Source organism: Doryrhamphus excisus, linkage group LG6 (assembly GCF_037039965.1).
Source record: "Doryrhamphus excisus strain RoL-2023G ecotype Guam linkage group LG6, RoL_Dexc_Guam_v1.1, whole genome shotgun sequence".
Taxonomy (NCBI): Eukaryota; Metazoa; Chordata; class Actinopteri; order Syngnathiformes; family Syngnathidae; genus Doryrhamphus; species Doryrhamphus excisus.
In genome coordinates this window covers 24,473,080-24,497,049 of record NC_136362.1, presented here as the reverse complement: position 1 = coordinate 24,497,049, position 23,970 = coordinate 24,473,080, and the positions used below count along the sequence as shown (strand labels likewise).

Genomic DNA, 23,970 nt, shown 5'->3' with positions numbered 1-23,970 from the left:
GCGCCGATCCGTCTGTCGACCTCACGCTCCCACTTTCCCTCTCTACGCCTATACTGTGGGAGTCCTACACACAATTTCCCGCTGTCCAGTTCGCCCAGCACGCCAACGCTCTTCCTCCGCCAGGGATATTCCCCAGCTGCTGGCACTGCCCGCCCCAACCACACCGGCTGCGTCATCCGCTTTGGTGGGCCGACTTCAGGTGGAAGGTACGATATCCTGGGCGGGGGAAGCTTCTCCTACCACAGCATTAATTGACTCTGGGGCGGACGAGAACTTCATTGATAGCGGACTGGTCAGTTCTCTTAACATTCCTACTGTTGAGCTTGTCCCCCACAAGAATGTCTGCTCGCTAGATGAACATCACCTGGCATGCATTACGCATCAGACGTGCACCATATCCTTGGTGCTGTCGGGAAACCACCAAAAGGTCACAAATTTTTTTCTTATGCCCTCTCGCTCAGCTCTGTTAGTACTCGGCCTCCCCTGGCATCCCTTGCGTGTGTTGTGATGTTTTGTCATTCAGCGCCACTTTGCAGAGGCACATCCACTCGACAATTTAATTTGTTCTCCGACAGTGTTTCACAATGTGGCATTGGTGGTTCAGTGGTAGAATTCTCGCTTGCCAAGCGGGAGGCCCGGGTCCGATTCCCGGCCAATGCAGTATATCTCAGCTTATACCTTTCTTTAGAGCTCATGTTGAAAAAGTACAAAGGCTCTTTTCCTGCGAAAGTGCAGTATTCAGAATGACACCTGAAACGTAACAGACCGGACCACCCGAGAGTTAAGGTGGACAGCACTTTGTGAAACCTGACTGCAGTCATGCTGTTGTAGTCTCTGTCGCACAATTGCTCAGCACGTTTGGCTGTTAACTGAGAGGTTGGTGGTTCGATCCCACCCAGGGACTCTCAATTCACACATGTGTTGGACTTTGGACTCCATCCCTTGTATGAACATTTTTCCCCATTGGCGAACTGTTTTTGTGTTGGTACCAGATGCACTGCTGGCACTGTGGCTAAGCTGGTCAAAGTGCCTGTCTAGTAAACAGGAGATCCTGGGTTCAAATCCCAGCAGTGCCTGGGTGCTTGGTCAGTGAAACTTTGGCAGCTGATTTCTGAACCATGTACTTCTTTTTGTCACTTGCCCTTCAAGAACGAATTGACGTTGCATCCACAGCTGACGTGATTGTTGTGGATCCCATTACGCCAGAAGGTGCTTGAATCCATTTTTTTAATTAAACCATTACCTGTGAGCGGTAAGTTACACCATTGCACTAAACATTGTTAGAATAGTTAGTAATGGTGTTAGTAGTGAATAACTAACAATGCTTGTGGGGATTTTTTTTTGGTTTTGGACATCTTTCAGATAAATAAGCATGCAAACTGACCCGGGAACATCATGGCTGTTCCTGACAAATGAACATAACGGGAGGGTTAAGATGACTACACTTCCAACGTTCTCAGCTATGACTGAACCTCTCGCTCCTTTTTTCCCTGAGAAACAAGGTTGGCTGTGGAATTGATTAAACATCAAGAAGTCCACATCAATTAAAAAAATAATTAAAAAGTGATATCCTGGCCGAAAAAGGTCCGGTTAGCTCAGTCGGGAGAGCATGAGACTCTTAATATCAGGGTCGTGGGTTCGAGCCCCACATCTTTTGGTGATACAGACCTGGTAGACCCAAATGAGTAGTGAGGGTGTGCTGGGAACGTCTGGCAGAGTCTCCCGTTCGTCGAGTCTTCAACTCTCACCTCTGGCAGAGCTTCACCTGCATCCCGGGGGAGGACCGGGATATTGAGTCCGAATGGGCCATATTCCGTGCCTCCATTGCTGAGGCGGCTGACCGGAGTTGCAGCTGCAAGGCCGTCGGTGCCAGTCGTGGCGGCAGGCCCCGAACCCGATGGTGGACACCAGAAGTCAGGGCCGCCGTCAAGCTGAAGAAGGAGTCCTATCCAGCATTGATGGTTTGTGGGACTCCGGAAGCAGCTGACAGGTACTGTCAGGCCAAACGGTTCGCGGCTTCGGCGGTTGTCCAGGCAAAAACTCGGGTGTGGGAGGAATTCGGTGAGGCCATGGAGCACGACTTTCGGTCGGCCTCGAAGGGGTTCTGGCAAACCGTCCGGCGCCTCCGAAAAGGGAAGCAGAGCCCAGTCCACACTGTTTACAGTGGAGACGGGGCCTCCTGACCTCGACTGGGGATTTGTTTTGGTGAAGTAGGTGCAGACACATCTATTAAAAAATGAAAATACAAAATATACAGAATGCAGTATAAATATATGTACGCAGTCTGTTTTTTGTTTGTTATTCCAAAAGTGCAGTCTGATTGTTTTTCCCAAGAGTCCAAACTGAGCGTTAATTTAACGCATATAGAGTGTCAAAGTGGCAGGGTGAGGCAGAGGTGGGGTGTGAACAGTGTCAGGGGGGGTTCCGGGCCTTGTTGATGAGGCTGACAGCAGACAGGAAGAAACTTGTTTTTGTGGCGTGAGGTTTTGGTCCTGATGGACCGCAGCCTCCTCTCAAAGAGACTGTGTCCAGGGTAAAAAAAAAAAAAACTATCAAGACAGCCTCAAGGTCCAAAAGTGTTAAGGCAGTCCCATAGTGTCCCCACATCATGCCATGTGTCTATTTGCCTTGAGACATGAGTAAATTAGCTTAAATGCTAACATGCTAATGGTCATCATGTTAGCGCCAAGCAAGAGAGTCCTTTTTCAGTCGGGTCTAAAAGTGGGGGCAATGTGAAGCTGTGTCTGTGCCACCTACTATGTTGCTGTGTCCCTGGTCCAGTGTGTTCCCATCTTGGGTTGGAATGTCCCCATGCTGGTAACGGGTGGGGAATACAGTCCGTTGATGAGGATAAGCGGGATGGATTTCAGTGGTTAAAGTCTCCAGCTACCATGAAAACGGTCATGGGCCACGAACCTATTCTGAATTACCCTTTGGCCAATCGACACCACATCAACTCAGCAGCAGTCCCCGTTAATATAGTGGACAGTATCTCCGCCTGTCACGTGGAAGACCGTGGTTCGATTCCCCGATGGGGAGTTCCTCTTTTGTATGTCACAATGTCACGTTGAACCTTGAGTCGGGTTGCGGTTGCAACAACCAGTCCGGTTAAACAAACCTTTCTCATTAGAACAAAACCTCTCTTAATCTTCTTCTCACGGTGTTCAGGTGTCTTTTACAATCTGACAGTCTTTTGCTGCCAAATCATTCCAGGCGTGGATAATGAAGCTGACCAGGAAAATGCCAGCTGTGGGATTTCAACCAGAGCCTCCTGAGCGTAAGGAACCTTAATCTGGCGCCTTCGATCACTCATCCACCCAACCTAAAACGGTGCCCTGATCAGGAAAAAAAAACTGTGACCTTGTGAGGTTCACTGACAACAGAGGACACTCAAAAGGAGCCGCACAAAGCAGGGTACTTGTACAGATGTCGGCAGCAGAGTGGCGCAGCGGTAGCGTGCTGGGCCCATAACCCAGAGGTCGATGGATCGAAACCATCCTCTGCTATGGCTGTGCTCTTTACGTGTCCTTTGAAGAGCTTGCAGATGTATTGTCTTTGTTACTTAGCTGACCTGGTCCAGTAAAGAGTTCACGCTTCCTTTACTGCTGTTCTCGATGCATTTATTGCTCTTGAGTGCATTCACACGCCATTGCGGGACATTGAAGCATCGCGAAACACCGCAACTGTCCTCACTCGTCCATTGTCACTCTTATGGACTTGAAGAATCCCAGCCAGTTTCCGTTCGTTTCGGGGAACCTCCTCCTCTTTGACGATCACCACATCTCCAACTTGCATGTTTCTTCTTGGCGTATGCCATCTTTGTCTCAGAGCAATGTTGGTCAGATACTCCTTCCACCATTTGTTCCAGAACTATTCCGACAAATATTGCAATTATCTCCATCTCATTTTAGTATACAAGTCCATCCATCCATCCATTTTCCTCCACTTATCCAGGTCCAGGTCGCGGGGGGCAGCAGTCTTAGTAGGGAAGCCAAGATTTCCCGGTCCCCGGCCACCTCCTCCAGCTCCACCGGGAGGACACCAAGGTGTTCCCAGGCCAGCTGTGAGACATAATCCCTCCAGCATGTCCTAGGTCTGCCCCGGGGCCTTTTCCCGGCTGGGTATGCCCGCAACACCTCACCAGGGAGGCGTCCGGGAGGCATCCGGACTAGATGCCCGAGCTACCTCAACTGACTCCTCTCGATGTGAAGGAGAAGCGGCTCTACTCTGAGCCCTCCCGGATGACTGAGCTCCTCACCCTATCTCTTAGGGTGAGTCCAGCTACCCTACGGAGGAAACTCATTTCAGCCGCCTGTATCCGAGATGTCATTATTTCGGTCATGACCCAAAGCTCATGACCATAGGTGAGGGTGGGAACATAGATCGACCAGTAAATTGGGAGCTTTTTTAACCACGACGGTCCGTTACAGCGACCGCATTACTGCCGAGGCTGCGCCGATCCGTCTGTCGACCTCACGCTCCCACTTTCCCTCTCTACGCCTGTACTGTGGGAGTCCTACACACAATTTCCCGCTGTCCAGTTCGCCCAGCACGCCAACGCTCTTCCTCCGCCAGGGATATTCCCCAGCTGCTGGCACTGCCCGCTCCAACCACACCGGCTGCGTCATCCGCTTTGGTGGGCCGACTTCAGGTGGAAGGTACGATATCCTGGGCGGGGGAAGCTTCTCCTACCACAGCATTAATTGACTCTGGGGCGGACGAGAACTTCATTGATAGTGGACTGGTCAGTTCTCTTAACATTCCTACTGTTGAGCTTGTCCCCCACAAGAATGTCTGCTCGCTAGATGAACATAACCTGGCATGCATTACGCATCAGACGTGCACCATATCCTTGGTGCTGTCGGGAAACCACCAAAAGGTCACTAATTTTTTTCTTATGCCCTCTCGCTCAGCTCTGTTAGTACTCGGCCTCCCCTGGCATCCCTTGCGTGTGTTGTGATGTTTTGTCATTCAGCGCCACTTTGCAGAGGCACATCCACTCGACAATTTAATTTGTTCTCCGACAGTGTTTCACAATGTGGCATTGGTGGTTCAGTGGTAGAATTCTCGCTTGCCAAGCGGGAGGCCCGGGTCCGATTCCCGGCCAATGCAGTATATCTCAGCTTATACCTTTCTTTAGAGCTCATGTTGAAAAAGTACAAAGGCTCTTTTCCTGCGAAAGTGCAGTATTCAGAATGACACCTGAAACGTAACAGACCGGACCACCCGAGAGTTAAGGTGGACAGCACTTTGTGAAACCTGACTGCAGTCATGCTGTTGTAGTCTCTGTCGCACAATTGCTCAGCACGTTTGGCTGTTAACTGAGAGGTTGGTGGTTCGATCCCACCCAGGGACTCTCAATTCACACATGTGTTGGACTTTGGACTCCCTCCCTTGTATGAACATTTTTCCCCATTGGCGAACTGTTTTTGTGTTGGTGCCAGATGCACTGCTGGCACTGTGGCTAAGCTGGTCAAAGTGCCTGTCTAGTAAACAGGAGATCCTGGGTTCAAATCCCAGCAGTGCCTGGGTACTTTGGCAGCTGATTTCTGAACCATGTACTTCTTTTTGTCACTTGCCCTTCAAGAACGAATTGACGTTGCATCCACAGCTGACGTGATTGTTGTGGATCCCATTACGCCAGAAGGTGCTTGAATCCATTTTTTAAATTAAACCATTACCTGTGAGCGGTAAGTTACACCATTGCACTAAACATTGTTAGAATAGTTAGTAATGGAGTTAGTAGTGAATAACTAACAATGCTTGTGGGGATTTTTTTTTGGTTTTGGACATCTTTCAGATAAATAAGCATGCAAACTGACCCGGGAACATCATGGCTGTTCCTGACAAATGAACATAACGGGAGGGTTAAGATGACTACACTTCCAAAGTTCTCAGCTATGACTGAACCTCTCGCTCCTTTTTTCCCTGAGAAACTAGGTTGGCTGTGGAATTGATTAAACATCAAGAAGTCCACATCAATTAAAAAAATAATTAAAAAGTGATATCCTGGCCGAAAAAGGTCCGGTTAGCTCAGTCGGGAGAGCATGAGACTCTTAATATCAGGGTCGTGGGTTCGAGCCCCACATCTTTTGGTGATACAGACCTGGTAGACCCAAATGAGTAGTGAGGGTGTGCTGGGAACGTCTGGCAGAGTCTCCCGTTCGTCGAGTCTTCAACTCTCACCTCTGGCAGAGCTTCACCTGCATCCCGGGGGAGGACCGGGATATTGAGTCCGAATGGGCCATATTCCGTGCCTCCATTGCTGAGGCGGCTGACCGGAGTTGCAGCTGCAAGGCCGTCGGTGCCAGTCGTGGCGGCAGGCCCCGAACCCGATGGTGGACACCAGAAGTCAGGGCCGCCGTCAAGCTGAAGAAGGAGTCCTATCCAGCATTGATGGCTTGTGGGACTCCGGAAGCAGCTGACAGGTACTGTCAGGCCAAACGGTTCGCGGCTTCGGCGGTTGTCCAGGCAAAAACTCGGGTGTGGGAGGAATTCGGTGAGGCCATGGAGCACGACTTTCGGTCGGCCTCGAAGGGGTTCTGGCAAACCGTCCGGCGCCTCCGAAAAGGGAAGCAGAGCCCAGTCCACACTGTTTACAGTGGAGACGGGGCCTGCTGACCTCGACTGGGGATTTGTTTTGGTGAAGTAGGTGCAGACACATCTATTAAAAAATGAAAATACAAAATATACAGAATGCAGTATAAATATATGTACGCAGTCTGTTTTTTGTTTGTTATTCCGAAAGTGCAGTCTGATTGTTTTTCCTAAGAGTCCAAACTGAGCGTTAATTTAACGCATATAGAGTGTCAAAGTGGCAGGGTGAGGCAGAGGTGGGGTGTGAACAGTGTCAGGGGGGGTTCCGGGCCTTGTTGATGAGGCTGACAGCAGACAGGAAGAAACTTGTTTTTGTGGCGTGAGGTTTTGGTCCTGATGGACCGCAGCCTCCTCTCAAAGAGACTGTGTCCGGGGTAAAAAAAAAAAAAAACTATCAAGACAGCCTCAAGGTCCAAAAGTGTTAAGGCAGTCCCATAGTGTCCCCACATCATGCCATGTGTCTATTTGCCTTGAGACATGAGTAAATTAGCTTAAATGCTAACATGCTAATGGTCATCATGTTAGCGCCAAGCAAGAGAGTCCTTTTTCAGTCGGGTCTAAAAGTGGGGGCAATGTGAAGCTGTGTCTGTGCCACCTACTATGTTGCTGTGTCCCCGGTCCAGTGTGTTCCCATCTTGGGTTGGAATGTCCCCATGCTGGTAACGGGTGGGGAATACAGTCCGTTGATGAGGATAAGTGGGATGGATTTCAGTGGTTAAAGTCTCCAGCTACCATGAAAACGGTCATGGGCCATGAGCCTATTCTGAATTACCCTTTGGCCAATCGACACCACATCAACTCAGCAGCAGTCCTCGTTAGTATAGTGGACAGGATCTCCGCCTGTCATGTGGAAGACCGGGGTTCGATTCCCCGACGGGGAGTTCCTCTTTTGTATGTCACAATGTCACGTTGAACCTTGAGTCGGGTTGCGGTTGCAACAACCAGTCCGGTTAAACAAACCTTTCTCATTAGAACAAAACCTCTCTTAATCTTCTTCTCACGGTGTTCAGGTGTCTTTTACAATCTGACAGTCTTTTGCTGCCAAATCATTCCAGGCGTGGATAATGAAGCTGACCAGGAAAATGACAGCTGTGGGATTTCAACCAGAGCCTCCTGAGCGTAAGGAACCTTAATCTGGCGCCTTCGATCACTCATCCACCCAACCTAAAACGGTGCCCTGATCAGGAAAAAAAAACTGTGACCTTGTGAGGTTCACTGACAACAGAGGACACTCAAAAGGAGCCGCACAAAGCAGGGTACTTGTACAGATGTCGGCAGCAGAGTGGCGCAGCGGTAGCGTGCTGGGCCTATAACCCAGAGGTCGATGGATCGAAACCATCCTCTGCTATGGCTGTGCTCTTTACGTGTCCTTTGAAGAGCTTGCAGATGTATTGTCTTTGTTACTTAGCTGACCTGGTCCAGTAAAGAGTTCACGCTTCCTTTACTGCTGTTCTCGATGCATTTATTGCTCTTGAGTGCATTCACACGCCATTGCGGGACATTGAAGCATCGCGAAACACCGCAACTGTCCTCACTCGTCCATTGTCACTCTTATGGACTTGAAGAATCCCAGCCAGTTTCCGTTCGTTTCGGGGAACCTCCTCCTCTTTGACGATCACCACATCTCCAACTTGCATGTTTCTTCTTGGCGTATGCCATCTTTGTCTCAGAGCAATGTTGGTCAGATACTCCTTCCACCATTTGTTCCAGAACTATTCCGACAAATATTGCAATTATCTCCATCTCATTTTAGTATACAAGTCCATCCATCCATCCATTTTCCTCCACTTATCCAGGTCCAGGTCGCGGGGGGCAGCAGTCTTAGTAGGGAAGCCAAGATTTCCCGGTCCCCGGCCACCTCCTCCAGCTCCACCGGGAGGACACCAAGGTGTTCCCAGGCCAGCTGTGAGACATAATCCCTCCAGCGTGTCCTAGGTCTGCCCCGGGGCCTTTTCCCGGCTGGGTATGCCCGGAACACCTCACCAGGGAGGCGTCCGGGAGGCATCCGGACTAGATGCCCGAGCTACCTCAACTGACTCCTCTCGATGTGAAGGAGAAGCGGCTCTACTCTGAGCCCTCCCGGATGACTGAGCTCCTCACCCTATCTCTTAGGGTGAGTCCAGCTACCTTACGGAGGAAACTCATTTCAGCCGCCTGTATCCGAGATGTCATTCTTTCGGTCATGACCCAAAGCTCATGACCATAGGTGAGGGTGGGAACATAGATCGACCGGTAAATTGAGAGCTTTTTTAACCACGACGGTCCGTTACAGCGACCGCATTACTGCCGAGGCTGCGCCGATCCGTCTGTCGACCTCACGCTCCCACTTTCCCTCTCGACGCCTGTACTGTGGGAGTCCTACACACAATTTCCCGCTGTCCAGTTCGCCCAGCACGCCAACGCTATTCCTCCACCAGGGATATTCCCCAGCTGCTGGCACTGCCCGCTCCAACCACACCGGCTGCGTCATCCGCTTTGGTGGGCCGACTTCAGGTGGAAGGTACGATATCCTGGGCGGGGGAAGCTTCTCCTACCACAGCATTAATTGACTCTGGGGCGGACGAGAACTTCATTGATAGCGGACTGGTCAGTTCTCTTAACATTCCTACTGTTGAGCTTGTCCCCACAAGAATGTCTGCTCGCTAGATGAACATCACCTGGCATGCATTACGCATCACAATTTTTTCCCTGAGAAACTAGGTTGGCTGTGGAATTGATTAAACATCAAGAAGTCCACATCAATTAAAAAAATAATTAAAAAGTGATATCCTGGCCGAAAAAGGTCCGGTTAGCTCAGTCGGGAGAGCATGAGACTCTTAATATCAGGGTCGTGGGTTCGAGCCCCACATCTTTTGGTGATACAGACCTGGTAGACCCAAATGAGTAGTGAGGGTGTGCTGGGAACGTCTGGCAGAGTCTCCCGTTCGTCGAGTCTTCAACTCTCACCTCTGGCAGAGCTTCACCTGCATCCCGGGGGAGGACCGGGATATTGAGTCCGAATGGGCCATATTCCGTGCCTCCATTGCTGAGGCGGCTGACCGGAGTTGCAGCTGCAAGGCCGTCGGTGCCAGTCGTGGCTGCAGGCCCCGAACCCGATGGTGGACACCAGAAGTCAGGGCCGCCGTCAAGCTGAAGAAGGAGTCCTATCCAGCATTGATGGCTTGTGGGACTCCGGAAGCAGCTGACAGGTACTGTCAGGCCAAACGGTTCGCGGCTTCGGCGGTTGTCCAGGCAAAAACTCGGGTGTGGGAGGAATTCGGTGAGGCCATGGAGCACGACTTTCGGTCGGCCTCGAAGGGGTTCTGGCAAACCGTCCGGCGCCTCCGAAAAGGGAAGCAGAGCCCAGTCCACACTGTTTACAGTGGAGACGGGGCCTGCTGACCTCGACTGGGGATTTGTTTTGGTGAAGTAGGTGCAGACACATCTATTAAAAAATGAAAATACAAAATATACAGAATGCAGTATAAATACGTATATGTACGCAGTCTGTTTTTTGTTTGTTATTCCGAAAGTGCAGTCTGATTGTTTTTCCTAAGAGTCCAAACTGAGCGTTAATTTAACGCATATAGAGTGTCAAAGTGGCAGGGTGAGGCAGAGGTGGGGTGTGAACAGTGTCAGGGGGGGTTCCGGGCCTTGTTGATGAGGCTGACAGCAGACAGGAAGAAACTTGTTTTTGTGGCGTGAGGTTTTGGTCCTGATGGACCGCAGACTCCTCTCAAAGAGACTGTGTCCGGGGTAAAAAAAAAAACTATCAAGACAGCCTCAAGGTCCAAAAGTGTTAAGGCAGTCCCATAGTGTCCCCACATCATGCCATGTGTCTATTTGCCTTGAGACATGAGTAAATTAGCTTAAATGCTAACATGCTAATGGTCATCATGTTAGCGCCAAGCAAGAGAGTCCTTTTTCAGTCGGGTCTAAAAGTGGGGGCAATGTGAAGCTGTGTCTGTGCCACCTACTATGTTGCTGTGTCCCCGGTCCAGTGTGTTCCCATCTTGGGTTGGAATGTCCCCATGCTGGTAACGGGTGGGGAATACAGTCCGTTGATGAGGATAAGCGGGATGGATTTCAGTGGTTAAAGTCTCCAGCTACCATGAAAACGGTCATGGGCACGAGCCTATTCTGAATTACCCTTTGGCCAATCGACACCACATCAACTCAGCAGCAGTCCTTGTTAGTATAGTGGACAGTATCTCCGCCTGTCACGTGGAAGACCGGGGTTCGATTCCCCGACGGGGAGTTCCTCTTTTGTATGTCACAATGTCACGTTGAACCTTGAGTCGGGTTGCGGTTGCAACAACCAGTCCGGTTAAACAAAACCTCTCTTAATCTTCTTCTCACGGTGTTCAGGTGTCTTTTACAATCTGACAGTCTTTTGCTGCCAAATCATTCCAGGCGTGGATAATGAAGCTGACCAGGAAAATGACAGCTGTGGGATTTCAACCAGAGCCTCCTGAGCGTAAGGAACCTTAATCTGGCGCCTTCGATCACTCATCCACCCAACCTAAAACGGTGCCCTGATCAGGAAAAAAAAACTGTGACCTTGTGAGGTTCACTGACAACAGAGGACACTCAAAAGGAGCCGCTCAAAGCAGGGTACTTGTACAGATGTCGGCAGCAGAGTGGCGCAGCGGTAGCGTGCTGGGCCCATAACCCAGAGGTCGATGGATCGAAACCATCCTCTGCTATGGCTGTGCTCTTCACGTGTCCTTTGAAGAGCTTGCAGATGTTACTTAGCTGACCTGGTCCAGTAAAGAGTTCATGCTTCCTTTACTGCTGTTCTCGATGCATTTATTGCTCTTGAGTGCATTCACACGCCATTGCGGGACATTGAAGCATCGCGAAACACCGCAACTGTCCTCACTCGTCCATTGTCACTCTTATGGACTTGAAGAATCCCAGCCAGTTTCCGTTCGTTTCGGGGAACCTCCTCCTCTTTGACGATCACCACATCTCCAACTTGCATGTTTCTTCTTGGCGTATGCCATCTTTGTCTGAGAGCAATGTTGGTCAGATACTCCTTCCACCATTTGTTCCAGAACTATTCCGACAAATATTGCAATTATCTCCATCTCATTTTAGTATACAAGTCCATCCATCCATCCATTTTCCTCCACTTATCCAGGTCCAGGTCGCGGGGGGCAGCAGTCTTAGTAGGGAAGCCAAGATTTCCCGGTCCCCGGCCACCTCCTCCAGCTCCACCGGGAGGACACCAAGGTGTTCCCAGGCCAGCTGTGAGACATAATCCCTCCAGCGTGTCCTAGGTCTGCCCCGGGGCCTTTTCCCGGCTGGGTATGCCCGGAACACCTCACCAGGGAGGCGTCCGGGAGGCATCCGGACTAGATGCCCGAGCTACCTCAACTGACTCCTCTCGATGTGAAGGAGAAGCGGCTCTACTCTGAGCCCTCCCGGATGACTGAGCTCCTCACCCTATCTCTTAGGGTGAGTCCAGCTACCTTACGGAGGAAACTCATTTCAGCCGCCTGTATCCGAGATGTCATTCTTTCGGTCATGACCCAAAGCTCATGACCATAGGTGAGGGTGGGAACATAGATCGACCGGTAAATTGAGAGCTTTTTTAACCACGACGGTCCGTTACAGCGACCGCATTACTGCCGAGGCTGCGCCGATCCGTCTGTCGACCTCACGCTCCCACTTTCCCTCTCGACGCCTGTACTGTGGGAGTCCTACACACAATTTCCCGCTGTCCAGTTCGCCCAGCACGCCAACGCTATTCCTCCACCAGGGATATTCCCCAGCTGCTGGCACTGCCCGCTCCAACCACACCGGCTGCGTCATCCGCTTTGGTGGGCCGACTTCAGGTGGAAGGTACGATATCCTGGGCGGGGGAAGCTTCTCCTACCACAGCATTAATTGACTCTGGGGCGGACGAGAACTTCATTGATAGCGGACTGGTCAGTTCTCTTAACATTCCTACTGTTGAGCTTGTCCCCACAAGAATGTCTGCTCGCTAGATGAACATCACCTGGCATGCATTACGCATCACAATTTTTTCCCTGAGAAACTAGGTTGGCTGTGGAATTGATTAAACATCAAGAAGTCCACATCAATTAAAAAAATAATTAAAAAGTGATATCCTGGCCGAAAAAGGTCCGGTTAGCTCAGTCGGGAGAGCATGAGACTCTTAATATCAGGGTCGTGGGTTCGAGCCCCACATCTTTTGGTGATACAGACCTGGTAGACCCAAATGAGTAGTGAGGGTGTGCTGGGAACGTCTGGCAGAGTCTCCCGTTCGTCGAGTCTTCAACTCTCACCTCTGGCAGAGCTTCACCTGCATCCCGGGGGAGGACCGGGATATTGAGTCCGAATGGGCCATATTCCGTGCCTCCATTGCTGAGGCGGCTGACCGGAGTTGCAGCTGCAAGGCCGTCGGTGCCAGTCGTGGCTGCAGGCCCCGAACCCGATGGTGGACACCAGAAGTCAGGGCCGCCGTCAAGCTGAAGAAGGAGTCCTATCCAGCATTGATGGCTTGTGGGACTCCGGAAGCAGCTGACAGGTACTGTCAGGCCAAACGGTTCGCGGCTTCGGCGGTTGTCCAGGCAAAAACTCGGGTGTGGGAGGAATTCGGTGAGGCCATGGAGCACGACTTTCGGTCGGCCTCGAAGGGGTTCTGGCAAACCGTCCGGCGCCTCCGAAAAGGGAAGCAGAGCCCAGTCCACACTGTTTACAGTGGAGACGGGGCCTGCTGACCTCGACTGGGGATTTGTTTTGGTGAAGTAGGTGCAGACACATCTATTAAAAAATGAAAATACAAAATATACAGAATGCAGTATAAATATATGTACGCAGTCTGTTTTTTGTTTGTTATTCCGAAAGTGCAGTCTGATTGTTTTTCCTAAGAGTCCAAACTGAGCGTTAATTTAACGCATATAGAGTGTCAAAGTGGCAGGGTGAGGCAGAGGTGGGGTGTGAACAGTGTCAGGGGGGGTTCCGGGCCTTGTTGATGAGGCTGACAGCAGACAGGAAGAAACTGTTTTTGTGGCGTGAGGTTTTGGTCCTGATGGACCGCAGCCTCCTCTCAAAGAGACTGTGTCCGGGGTAAAAAAAAAAACTATCAAGACAGCATCAAGGTCCAAAAGTGTTAAGGCAGTCCCATAGTGTCCCCACATCATGCCATGTGTCTATTTGCCTTGAGACATGAGTAAATTAGCTTAAATGCTAACATGCTAATGGTCATCATGTTAGCGCCAAGCAAGAGAGTCCTTTTTCAGTCGGGTCTAAAAGTGGGGGCAATGTGAAGCTGTGTCTGTGCCACCTACTATGTTGCTGTGTCCCTGGTCCAGTGTGTTCCCATCTTGGGTTGGAATGTCCCCATGCTGGTAACGGGTGGGGAATACAGTCCGTTGATGAGGATAAGCGGGATGGATTTCAGTGGTTAAAGTCTCCAGCTACCATGAAAACGGTCATGGGCACGAGCCTATTCTGAATTACCCTTTGGCCAATCGACACCACATCAACTCAGCAGCAGTCCTCGTTAGTATAGTGGACAGTATCTCCGCCTGTCACGTGGAAGACCGGGGTTCGATTCCCCGACGGGGAGTTCCTCTTTTGTATGTCACAATGTCACGTTGAACCTTGAGTCGGGTTGCGGTTGCAACAACCAGTCCGGTTAAACAAACCTTTCTCATTAGAACAAAACCTCTCTTAATCTTCTTCTCACGGTGTTCAGGTGTCTTTTACAATCTGACAGTCTTTTGCTGCCAAATCATTCCAGGCGTGGATAATGAAGCTGACCAGGAAAATGCCAGCTGTGGGATTTCAACCAGAGCCTCCTGAGCGTAAGGAACCTTAATCTGGCGCCTTCGATCACTCATCCACCCAACCTAAAGCGGTGCCCTGATCAGGAAAAAAAACCTGTGACCTTGTGAGGTTCACTGACAACAGAGGACACTCAAAAGGAGCCGCACAAAGCAGGGTACTTGTACAGATGTCGGCAGCAGAGTGGCGCAGCGGTAGCGTGCTGGGCCCATAACCCAGAGGTCGATGGATCGAAACCATCCTCTGCTATGGCTGTGCTCTTTACGTGTCCTTTGAAGAGCTTGCAGATGTATTGTCTTTGTTACTTAGCTGACCTGGTCCAGTAAAGAGTTCACGCTTCCTTTACTGCTGTTCTCGATGCATTTATTGCTCTTGAGTGCATTCACACGCCATTGCGGGACATTGAAGCATCGCGAAACACCGCAACTGTCCTCACTCGTCCATTGTCACTCTTATGGACTTGAAGAATCCCAGCCAGTTTCCGTTCGTTTCGGGGAACCTCCTCCTCTTTGACGATCACCACATCTCCAACTTGCATGTTTCTTCTTGGCGTATGCCATCTTTGTCTCAGAGCAATGTTGGTCAGATACTCCTTCCACCATTTGTTCCAGAACTATTCCGACAAATATTGCAATTATCTCCATCTCATTTTAGTATACAAGTCCATCCATCCATCCATTTTCCTCCACTTATCCAGGTCCAGGTCGCGGGGGGCAGCAGTCTTAGTAGGGAAGCCAAGATTTCCCGGTCCCCGGCCACCTCCTCCAGCTCCACCGGGAGGACACCAAGGTGTTCCCAGGCCAGCTGTGAGACATAATCCCTCCAGCGTGTCCTAGGTCTGCCCCGGGGCCTTTTCCCGGCTGGGTATGCCCGGAACACCTCACCAGGGAGGCGTCCGGGAGGCATCCGGACTAGATGCCCGAGCTACCTCAACTGACTCCTCTCGATGTGAAGGAGAAGCGGCTCTACTCTGAGCCCTCCCGGATGACTGAGCTCCTCACCCTATCTCTTAGGGTGAGTCCAGCTACCTTACGGAGGAAACTCATTTCAGCCGCCTGTATCCGAGATGTCATTCTTTCGGTCATGACCCAAAGCTCATGACCATAGGTGAGGGTGGGAACATAGATCGACCGGTAAATTGAGAGCTTTTTTAACCACGACGGTCCGTTACAGCGACCGCATTACTGCCGAGGCTGCGCCGATCCGTCTGTCGACCTCACGCTCCCACTTTCCCTCTCGACGCCTGTACTGTGGGAGTCCTACACACAATTTCCCGCTGTCCAGTTCGCCCAGCACGCCAACGCTATTCCTCCACCAGGGATATTCCCCAGCTGCTGGCACTGCCCGCTCCAACCACACCGGCTGCGTCATCCGCTTTGGTGGGCCGACTTCAGGTGGAAGGTACGATATCCTGGGCGGGGGAAGCTTCTCCTACCACAGCATTAATTGACTCTGGGGCGGACGAGAACTTCATTGATAGCGGACTGGTCAGTTCTCTTAACATTCCTACTGTTGAGCTTGTCCCCACAAGAATGTCTGCTCGCTAGATGAACATCACCTGGCATGCATTACGCATCACAATTTTTTCCCTGAGAAACTAGGTTGGCTGTGGAATTGATTAAACATCAAGAAGTCCACATCAATTAAAAAAATAATTAAAAAGTGATATCCTGGCCGAAAAAGGTCCGGTTAGCTCAGTCGGGAGAGCATGAGACTCTTAATATCAGGGTCGTGGGTTCGAGCCCCACATCTTTTGGTGATACAGACCTGGTAGACCCAAATGAGTAGTGAGGGTGTGCTGGGAACGTCTGGCAGAGTCTCCCGTTCGTCGAGTCTTCAACTCTCACCTCTGGCAGAGCTTCACCTGCATCCCGGGGGAGGACCGGGATATTGAGTCCGAATGGGCCATATTCCGTGCCTCCATTGCTGAGGCGGCTGACCGGAGTTGCAGCTGCAAGGCCGTCGGTGCCAGTCGTGGCTGCAGGCCCCGAACCCGATGGTGGACACCAGAAGTCAGGGCCGCCGTCAAGCTGAAGAAGGAGTCCTATCCAGCATTGATGGCTTGTGGGACTCCGGAAGCAGCTGACAGGTACTGTCAGGCCAAACGGTTCGCGGCTTCGGCGGTTGTCCAGGCAAAAACTCGGGTGTGGGAGGAATTCGGTGAGGCCATGGAGCACGACTTTCGGTCGGCCTCGAAGGGGTTCTGGCAAACCGTCCGGCGCCTCCGAAAAGGGAAGCAGAGCCCAGTCCACACTGTTTACAGTGGAGACGGGGCCTGCTGACCTCGACTGGGGATTTGTTTTGGTGAAGTAGGTGCAGACACATCTATTAAAAAATGAAAATACAAAATATACAGAATGCAGTATAAATATATGTACGCAGTCTGTTTTTTGTTTGTTATTCCGAAAGTGCAGTCTGATTGTTTTTCCTAAGAGTCCAAACTGAGCGTTAATTTAACGCATATAGAGTGTCAAAGTGGCAGGGTGAGGCAGAGGTGGGGTGTGAACAGTGTCAGGGGGGGTTCCGGGCCTTGTTGATGAGGCTGACAGCAGACAGGAAGAAACTGTTTTTGTGGCGTGAGGTTTTGGTCCTGATGGACCGCAGCCTCCTCTCAAAGAGACTGTGTCCGGGGTAAAAAAAAAAACTATCAAGACAGCATCAAGGTCCAAAAGTGTTAAGGCAGTCCCATAGTGTCCCCACATCATGCCATGTGTCTATTTGCCTTGAGACATGAGTAAATTAGCTTAAATGCTAACATGCTAATGGTCATCATGTTAGCGCCAAGCAAGAGAGTCCTTTTTCAGTCGGGTCTAAAAGTGGGGGCAATGTGAAGCTGTGTCTGTGCCACCTACTATGTTGCTGTGTCCCTGGTCCAGTGTGTTCCCATCTTGGGTTGGAATGTCCCCATGCTGGTAACGGGTGGGGAATACAGTCCGTTGATGAGGATAAGCGGGATGGATTTCAGTGGTTAAAGTCTCCAGCTACCATGAAAACGGTCATGGGCACGAGCCTATTCTGAATTACCCTTTGGCCAATCGACACCACATCAACTCAGCAGCAGTCCTCGTTAGTATAGTGGACAGTATCTCCGCCTGTCACGTGGAAGACCGGGGTTCGATTCCCCGACGGGGAGTTCCTCTTTTGTATGTCACAATGTCACGTTGAACCTTGAGTCGGGTTGCGGTTGCAACAACCAGTCCGGTTAAACAAACCTTTCTCATTAGAACAAAACCTCTCTTAATCTTCTTCTCACGGTGTTCAGGTGTCTTTTACAATCTGACAGTCTTTTGCTGCCAAATCATTCCAGGCGTGGATAATGAAGCTGACCAGGAAAATGCCAGCTGTGGGATTTCAACCAGAGCCTCCTGAGCGTAAGGAACCTTAATCTGGCGCCTTCGATCACTCATCCACCCAACCTAAAGCGGTGCCCTGATCAGGAAAAAAAACCTGTGACCTTGTGAGGTTCACTGACAACAGAGGACACTCAAAAGGAGCCGCACAAAGCAGGGTACTTGTACAGATGTCGGCAGCAGAGTGGCGCAGCGGTAGCGTGCTGGGCCCATAACCCAGAGGTCGATGGATCGAAACCATCCTCTGCTATGGCTGTGCTCTTTACGTGTCCTTTGAAGAGCTTGCAGATGTATTGTCTTTGTTACTTAGCTGACCTGGTCCAGTAAAGAGTTCACGCTTCCTTTACTGCTGTTCTCGATGCATTTATTGCTCTTGAGTGCATTCACACGCCATTGCGGGACATTGAAGCATCGCGAAACACCGCAACTGTCCTCACTCGTCCATTGTCACTCTTATGGACTTGAAGAATCCCAGCCAGTTTCCGTTCGTTTCGGGGAACCTCCTCCTCTTTGACGATCACCACATCTCCAACTTGCATGTTTCTTCTTGGCGTATGCCATCTTTGTCTCAGAGCAATGTTGGTCAGATACTCCTTCCACCATTTGTTCCAGAACTATTCCGACAAATATTGCAATTATCTCCATCTCATTTTAGTATACAAGTCCATCCATCCATCCATTTTCCTCCACTTATCCAGGTCCAGGTCGCGGGGGGCAGCAGTCTTAGTAGGGAAGCCAAGATTTCCCGGTCCCCGGCCACCTCCTCCAGCTCCACCGGGAGGACACCAAGGTGTTCCCAGGCCAGCTGTGAGACATAATCCCTCCAGCGTGTCCTAGGTCTGCCCCGGGGCCTTTTCCCGGCTGGGTATGCCCGGAACACCTCACCAGGGAGGCGTCCGGGAGGCATCCGGACTAGATGCCCGAGCTACCTCAACTGACTCCTCTCGATGTGAAGGAGAAGCGGCTCTACTCTGAGCCCTCCCGGATGACTGAGCTCCTCACCCTATCTCTTAGGGTGAGTCCAGCTACCCTACGGAGGAAACTCATTTCAGCCGCCTGTATCCGAGATGTCATTCTTTCGGTCATGACCCAAAGCTCATGACCATAGGTGAGGGTGGGAACATAGATTGACCGGTAAATTGAGAGCTTTTTTAACCACGACGGTCCGTTACAGCGACCGCATTACTGCCGAGGCTGCGCCGATCCGTCTGTCGACCTCACGCTCCCACTTTCCCTCTCTACGCCTATACTGTGGGAGTCCTACACACAATTTCCCGCTGTCCAGTTCGCCCAGCACGCCAACGCTCTTCCTCCGCCAGGGATATTCCCCAGCTGCTGGCACTGCCCGCCCCAACCACACCGGCTGCGTCATCCGCTTTGGTGGGCCGACTTCAGGTGGAAGGTACGATATCCTGGGCGGGGGAAGCTTCTCCTACCACAGCATTAATTGACTCTGGGGCGGACGAGAACTTCATTGATAGCGGACTGGTCAGTTCTCTTAACATTCCTACTGTTGAGCTTGTCCCCCACAAGAATGTCTGCTCGCTAGATGAACATCACCTGGCATGCATTACGCATCAGACGTGCACCATATCCTTGGTGCTGTCGGGAAACCACCACAAGGTCACTAATTTTTTTCTTATGCCCTCTCGCTCAGCTCTGTTAGTACTCGGCCTCCCCTGGCATCCCTTGCGTGTGTTGTGATGTTTTGTCATTCAGCGCCACTTTGCAGAGGCACATCCACTCGACAATTTAATTTGTTCTCCGACAGTGTTTCCCAATGTGGCAATGGTGGTTCAGTGGTAGAATTCTCGCTTGCCAAGCGGGAGGCCCGGGTCCGATTCCCGGCCAATGCAGTATATCTCAGCTTATACCTTTCTTTAGAGCTCATGTTGAAAAAGTACAAAGGCTCTTTTCCTGCGAAAGTGCAGTATTCAGACTGACACCTGAAACGTAACAGACCGGACCACCCGAGAGTTAAGGTGGACAGCACTTTGTGAAACCTGACTGCAGTCATGCTGTTGTAGTCTCTGTCGCGCAATTGCTCAGCACGTTTGGCTGTTAACTGAGAGGTTGGTGGTTCGATCCCACCCAGGGACTCTCAATTCACACAATTGTTGGACTTTGGACTCCCTCCCTTGTATGAACATTTTTCCCCATTGGCGAACTGTTTTTGTGTTGGTGCCAGATGCACTGCTGGCACTGTGGCTAAGCTGGTCAAAGTGCCTGTCTAGTAAACAGGAGATCCTGGGTTCAAATCCCAGCGGTGCTTGGTCAGTGAAACTTTGGCAGCTGATTTCTGAACCATGTACTTCTTTTTGTCACTTGCCCTTCAAGAACGAATTGACGTTGCATCCACAGCTGACGTGATTGTTGTGGATCCCATTACGCCAGAAGGTGCTTGAATCCATTTTTTTAATTAAACCATTACCTGTGAGCGGTAAGTTACACCATTGCACTAAACATTGTTAGAATAGTTAGTAATGGAGTTAGTAGTGAATAACTAACAATGCTTGTGGGGATTTTTTTTTGGTTTTGGACATCTTTCAGATAAATAAGCATGCAAACTGACCCGGGAACATCATGGCTGTTCCTGACAAATGAACATAACGGGAGGGTTAAGATGACTACACTTCCAAAGTTCTCAGCTATGACTGAACCTCTCGCTCCTTTTTTTCCTGAGAAACTAGGTTGGCTGTGGAATTGATTAAACATCAAGAAGTCCACATCAATTAAAAAAATAATTAAAAAGTGATATCCTGGCCGAAAAAGGTCCGGTTAGCTCAGTCGGGAGAGCATGAGACTCTTAATATCAGGGTCGTGGGTTCGAGCCCCACATCTTTTGGTGATACAGACCTGGTAGACCCAAATGAGTAGTGAGGGTGTGCTGGGAACGTCTGGCAGAGTCTCCCGTTCGTCGAGTCTTCAACTCTCACCTCTGGCAGAGCTTCACCTGCATCCCGGGGGAGGACCGGGATATTGAGTCCGAATGGGCCATATTCCGTGCCTCCATTGCTGAGGCGGCTGACCGGAGTTGCAGCTGCAAGGCCGTCGGTGCCAGTCGTGGCGGCAGGCCCCGAACCCGATGGTGGACACCAGAAGTCAGGGCCGCCGTCAAGCTGAAGAAGGAGTCCTATCCAGCATTGATGGCTTGTGGGACTCCGGAAGCAGCTGACAGGTATTGTCAGGCCAAACGGTTCGCGGCTTCGGCGGTTGTCCAGGCAAAAACTCGGGTGTGGGAGGAATTCGGTGAGGCCATGGAGCACGACTTTCGGTCGGCCTCGAAGGGGTTCTGGCAAACCGTCCGGCGCCTCCGAAAAGGGAAGCAGAGCCCAGTCCACACTGTTTACAGTGGAGACGGGGCCTCCTGACCTCGACTGGGGATTTGTTTTGGTGAAGTAGGTGCAGACACATCTATTAAAAAATGAAAATACAAAATATACAGAATGCAGTATAAATATATGTACGCAGTCTGTTTTTGTTTGTTATTCCGAAAGTGCAGTCTGATTGTTTTTCCTAAGAGTCCAAACTGAGCGTTAATTTAACGCATATAGAGTGTCAAAGTGGCAGGGTGAGGCAGAGGTGGGGTGTGAACAGTGTCAGGGGGGGTTCCGGGCCTTGTTGATGAGGCTGACAGCAGACAGGAACAAACTTGTTTTTGTGGCGTGAGGTTTTGGTCCTGATGGACCGCAGCCTCCTCTCAAAGAGACTGTGTCCGGGGTAAAAAAAAAAAAAAACTATCAAGACAGCCTCAAGGTCCAAAAGTGTTAAGGCAGTCCCATAGTGTCCCCACATCATGCCATGTGTCTATTTGCCTTGAGACATGAGTAAATTAGCTTAAATGCTAACATGCTAATGGTCATCATGTTAGCGCCAAGCAAGAGAGTCCTTTTTCAGTCGGGTCTAAAAGTGGGGGCAATGTGAAGCTGTGTCTGTGCCACCTACTATGTTGCTGTGTCCCTGGTCCAGTGTGTTCCCATCTTGGGTTGGAATGTCCCCATGCTGGTAACGGGTGGGGAATACAGTCCGTTGATGAGGATAAGCGGGATGGATTTCAGTGGTTAAAGTCTCCAGCTACCATGAAAACGGTCATGGGCCACGAGCCTATTCTGAATTACCCTTTGGCCAATCGACACCACATCAACTCAGCAGCAGTCCTCGTTAGTATAGTGGACAGTATCTCCGCCTGTCACGTGGAAGACCGTGGTTCGATTCCCCGATGGGGAGTTCCTCTTTTGTATGTCACAATGTCACGTTGAACCTTGAGTCGGGTTGCGGTTGCAACAACCAGTCCGGTTAAACAAACCTTTCTCATTAGAACAAAACCTCTCTTAATCTTCTTCTCACGGTGTTCAGGTGTCTTTTACAATCTGACAGTCTTTTGCTGCCAAATCATTCCAGGCGTGGATAATGAAGCTGACCAGGAAAATGCCAGCTGTGGGATTTCAACCAGAGCCTCCTGAGCGTAAGGAACCTTAATCTGGCGCCTTCGATCACTCATCCACCCAACCTAAAACGGTGCCCTGATCAGGAAAAAAAAACGGTGACCTTGTGAGGTTCACTGACAACAGAGGACACTCAAAAGGAGCCGCACAAAGCAGGGTACTTGTACAGATGTCGGCAGCAGAGTGGCGCAGCGGTAGCGTGCTGGGCCCATAACCCACAGGTCGATGGATCGAAACCATCCTCTGCTATGGCTGTGCTCTTTACGTGTCCTTTGAAGAGCTTGCAGATGTATTGTCTTTGTTACTTAGCTGACCTGGTCCAGTAAAGAGTTCACGCTTCCTTTACTGCTGTTCTCGATGCATTTATTGCTCTTGAGTGCATTCACACGCCATTGCGGGACATTGAAGCATCGCGAAACACCGCAACTGTCCTCACTCGTCCATTGTCACTCTTATGGACTTGAAGAATCCCAGCCAGTTTCCGTTCGTTTCGGGGAACCTCCTCCTCTTTGACGATCACCACATCTCCAACTTGCATGTTTCTTCTTGGCGTATGCCATCTTTGTCTCAGAGCAATGTTGGTCAGATACTCCTTCCACCATTTGTTCCAGAACTATTCCGACAAATATTGCAATTATCTCCATCTCATTTTAGTATACAAGTCCATCCATCCATCCATTTTCCTCCACTTATCCAGGTCCAGGTCGCGGGGGGCAGCAGTCTTAGTAGGGAAGCCAAGATTTCCCGGTCCCCGGCCACCTCCTCCAGCTCCACCGGGAGGACACCAAGGTGTTCCCAGGCCAGCTGTGAGACATAATCCCTCCAGCGTGTCCTAGGTCTGCCCCGGGGCCTTTTCCCGGCTGGGTATGCCCGCAACACCTCACCAGGGAGGCGTCCGGGAGGCATCCGGACTAGATGCCCGAGCTACCTCAACTGACTCCTCTCGATGTGAAGGAGAAGCGGCTCTACTCTGAGCCCTCCCGGATGACTGAGCTCCTCACCCTATCTCTTAGGGTGAGTCCAGCTACCCTACGGAGGAAACTCATTTCAGCCGCCTGTATCCGAGATGTCATTATTTCGGTCATGACCCAAAGCTCATGACCATAGGTGAGGGTGGGAACATAGATCGACCGGTAAATTGGGAGCTTTTTTAACCACGACGGTCCGTTACAGCGACCGCATTACTGCCGAGGCTGCGCCGATCCGTCTGTCGACCTCACGCTCCCACTTTCCCTCTCTACGCCTGTACTGTGGGAGTCCTACACACAATTTCCCGCTGTCCAGTTCGCCCAGCACGCCAACGCTCTTCCTCCGCCAGGGATATTCCCCAGCTGCTGGCACTGCCCGCTCCAACCACACCGGCTGCGTCATCCGCTTTGGTGGGCCGACTTCAGGTGGAAGGTACGATACCCTGGGCGGGGGAAGCTTCTCCTACCACAGCATTAATTGACTCTGGGGTGGACGAGAACTTCATTGATAGCGGACTGGTCAGTTCTCTTAACATTCCTACTGTTGAGCTTGTCCCCCACAAGAATGTCTGCTCGCTAGATGAACATCACCTGGCATGCATTACGCATCAGACGTGCACCATATCCTTGGTGCTGTCGGGAAACCACCAAAAGGTCACTAATTTTTTTCGTATGCCCTCTCGCTCAGCTCTGTTAGTACTCGGCCTCCCCTGGCATCCCTTGCGTGTGTTGTGATGTTTTGTTATTCAGCACCACTTTGCAGAGGCACATCCACTCGACAATTTAATTTGTTCTCCGACAGTGTTTCACAATGTGGTTCAGTGGTAGAATTCT

At 50.8% G+C, this 23,970-nt stretch overlaps 11 non-coding genes across 11 annotated transcripts; all 11 read left to right on the top strand.

Moving 5' to 3' along the window:
- Positions 1–589: 589 nt before the first annotated feature.
- trnag-gcc (transfer RNA glycine (anticodon GCC)) lies at positions 590–660 on the top strand. Its single transcript has one exon. It is a non-coding gene; the product is annotated as a tRNA-Gly (tRNA).
- Positions 661–1,002: 342 nt separating this feature from the next.
- trnat-agu (transfer RNA threonine (anticodon AGU)) lies at positions 1,003–1,076 on the top strand. Its single transcript has one exon. It is a non-coding gene; the product is annotated as a tRNA-Thr (tRNA).
- Positions 1,077–5,041: 3,965 nt separating this feature from the next.
- On the top strand, positions 5,042–5,112 carry trnag-gcc (transfer RNA glycine (anticodon GCC)). Its single transcript has one exon. It is a non-coding gene; the product is annotated as a tRNA-Gly (tRNA).
- A 342-nt stretch (positions 5,113–5,454) lies between these two features.
- Positions 5,455–5,528, top strand: trnat-agu (transfer RNA threonine (anticodon AGU)). The gene has a single exon. It is a non-coding gene; the product is annotated as a tRNA-Thr (tRNA).
- Positions 5,529–7,406: 1,878 nt separating this feature from the next.
- trnad-guc (transfer RNA aspartic acid (anticodon GUC)) lies at positions 7,407–7,478 on the top strand. The gene has a single exon. It is a non-coding gene; the product is annotated as a tRNA-Asp (tRNA).
- Positions 7,479–7,873: 395 nt separating this feature from the next.
- Positions 7,874–7,945, top strand: trnai-uau (transfer RNA isoleucine (anticodon UAU)). Its single transcript has one exon. It is a non-coding gene; the product is annotated as a tRNA-Ile (tRNA).
- A 2,817-nt stretch (positions 7,946–10,762) lies between these two features.
- On the top strand, positions 10,763–10,834 carry trnad-guc (transfer RNA aspartic acid (anticodon GUC)). The gene has a single exon. It is a non-coding gene; the product is annotated as a tRNA-Asp (tRNA).
- A 3,249-nt stretch (positions 10,835–14,083) lies between these two features.
- On the top strand, positions 14,084–14,155 carry trnad-guc (transfer RNA aspartic acid (anticodon GUC)). The gene has a single exon. It is a non-coding gene; the product is annotated as a tRNA-Asp (tRNA).
- A 3,279-nt stretch (positions 14,156–17,434) lies between these two features.
- trnad-guc (transfer RNA aspartic acid (anticodon GUC)) lies at positions 17,435–17,506 on the top strand. The gene has a single exon. It is a non-coding gene; the product is annotated as a tRNA-Asp (tRNA).
- Positions 17,507–19,508: 2,002 nt separating this feature from the next.
- On the top strand, positions 19,509–19,579 carry trnag-gcc (transfer RNA glycine (anticodon GCC)). Its single transcript has one exon. It is a non-coding gene; the product is annotated as a tRNA-Gly (tRNA).
- A 342-nt stretch (positions 19,580–19,921) lies between these two features.
- On the top strand, positions 19,922–19,995 carry trnat-agu (transfer RNA threonine (anticodon AGU)). Its single transcript has one exon. It is a non-coding gene; the product is annotated as a tRNA-Thr (tRNA).
- Positions 19,996–23,970: the final 3,975 nt, after the last annotated feature.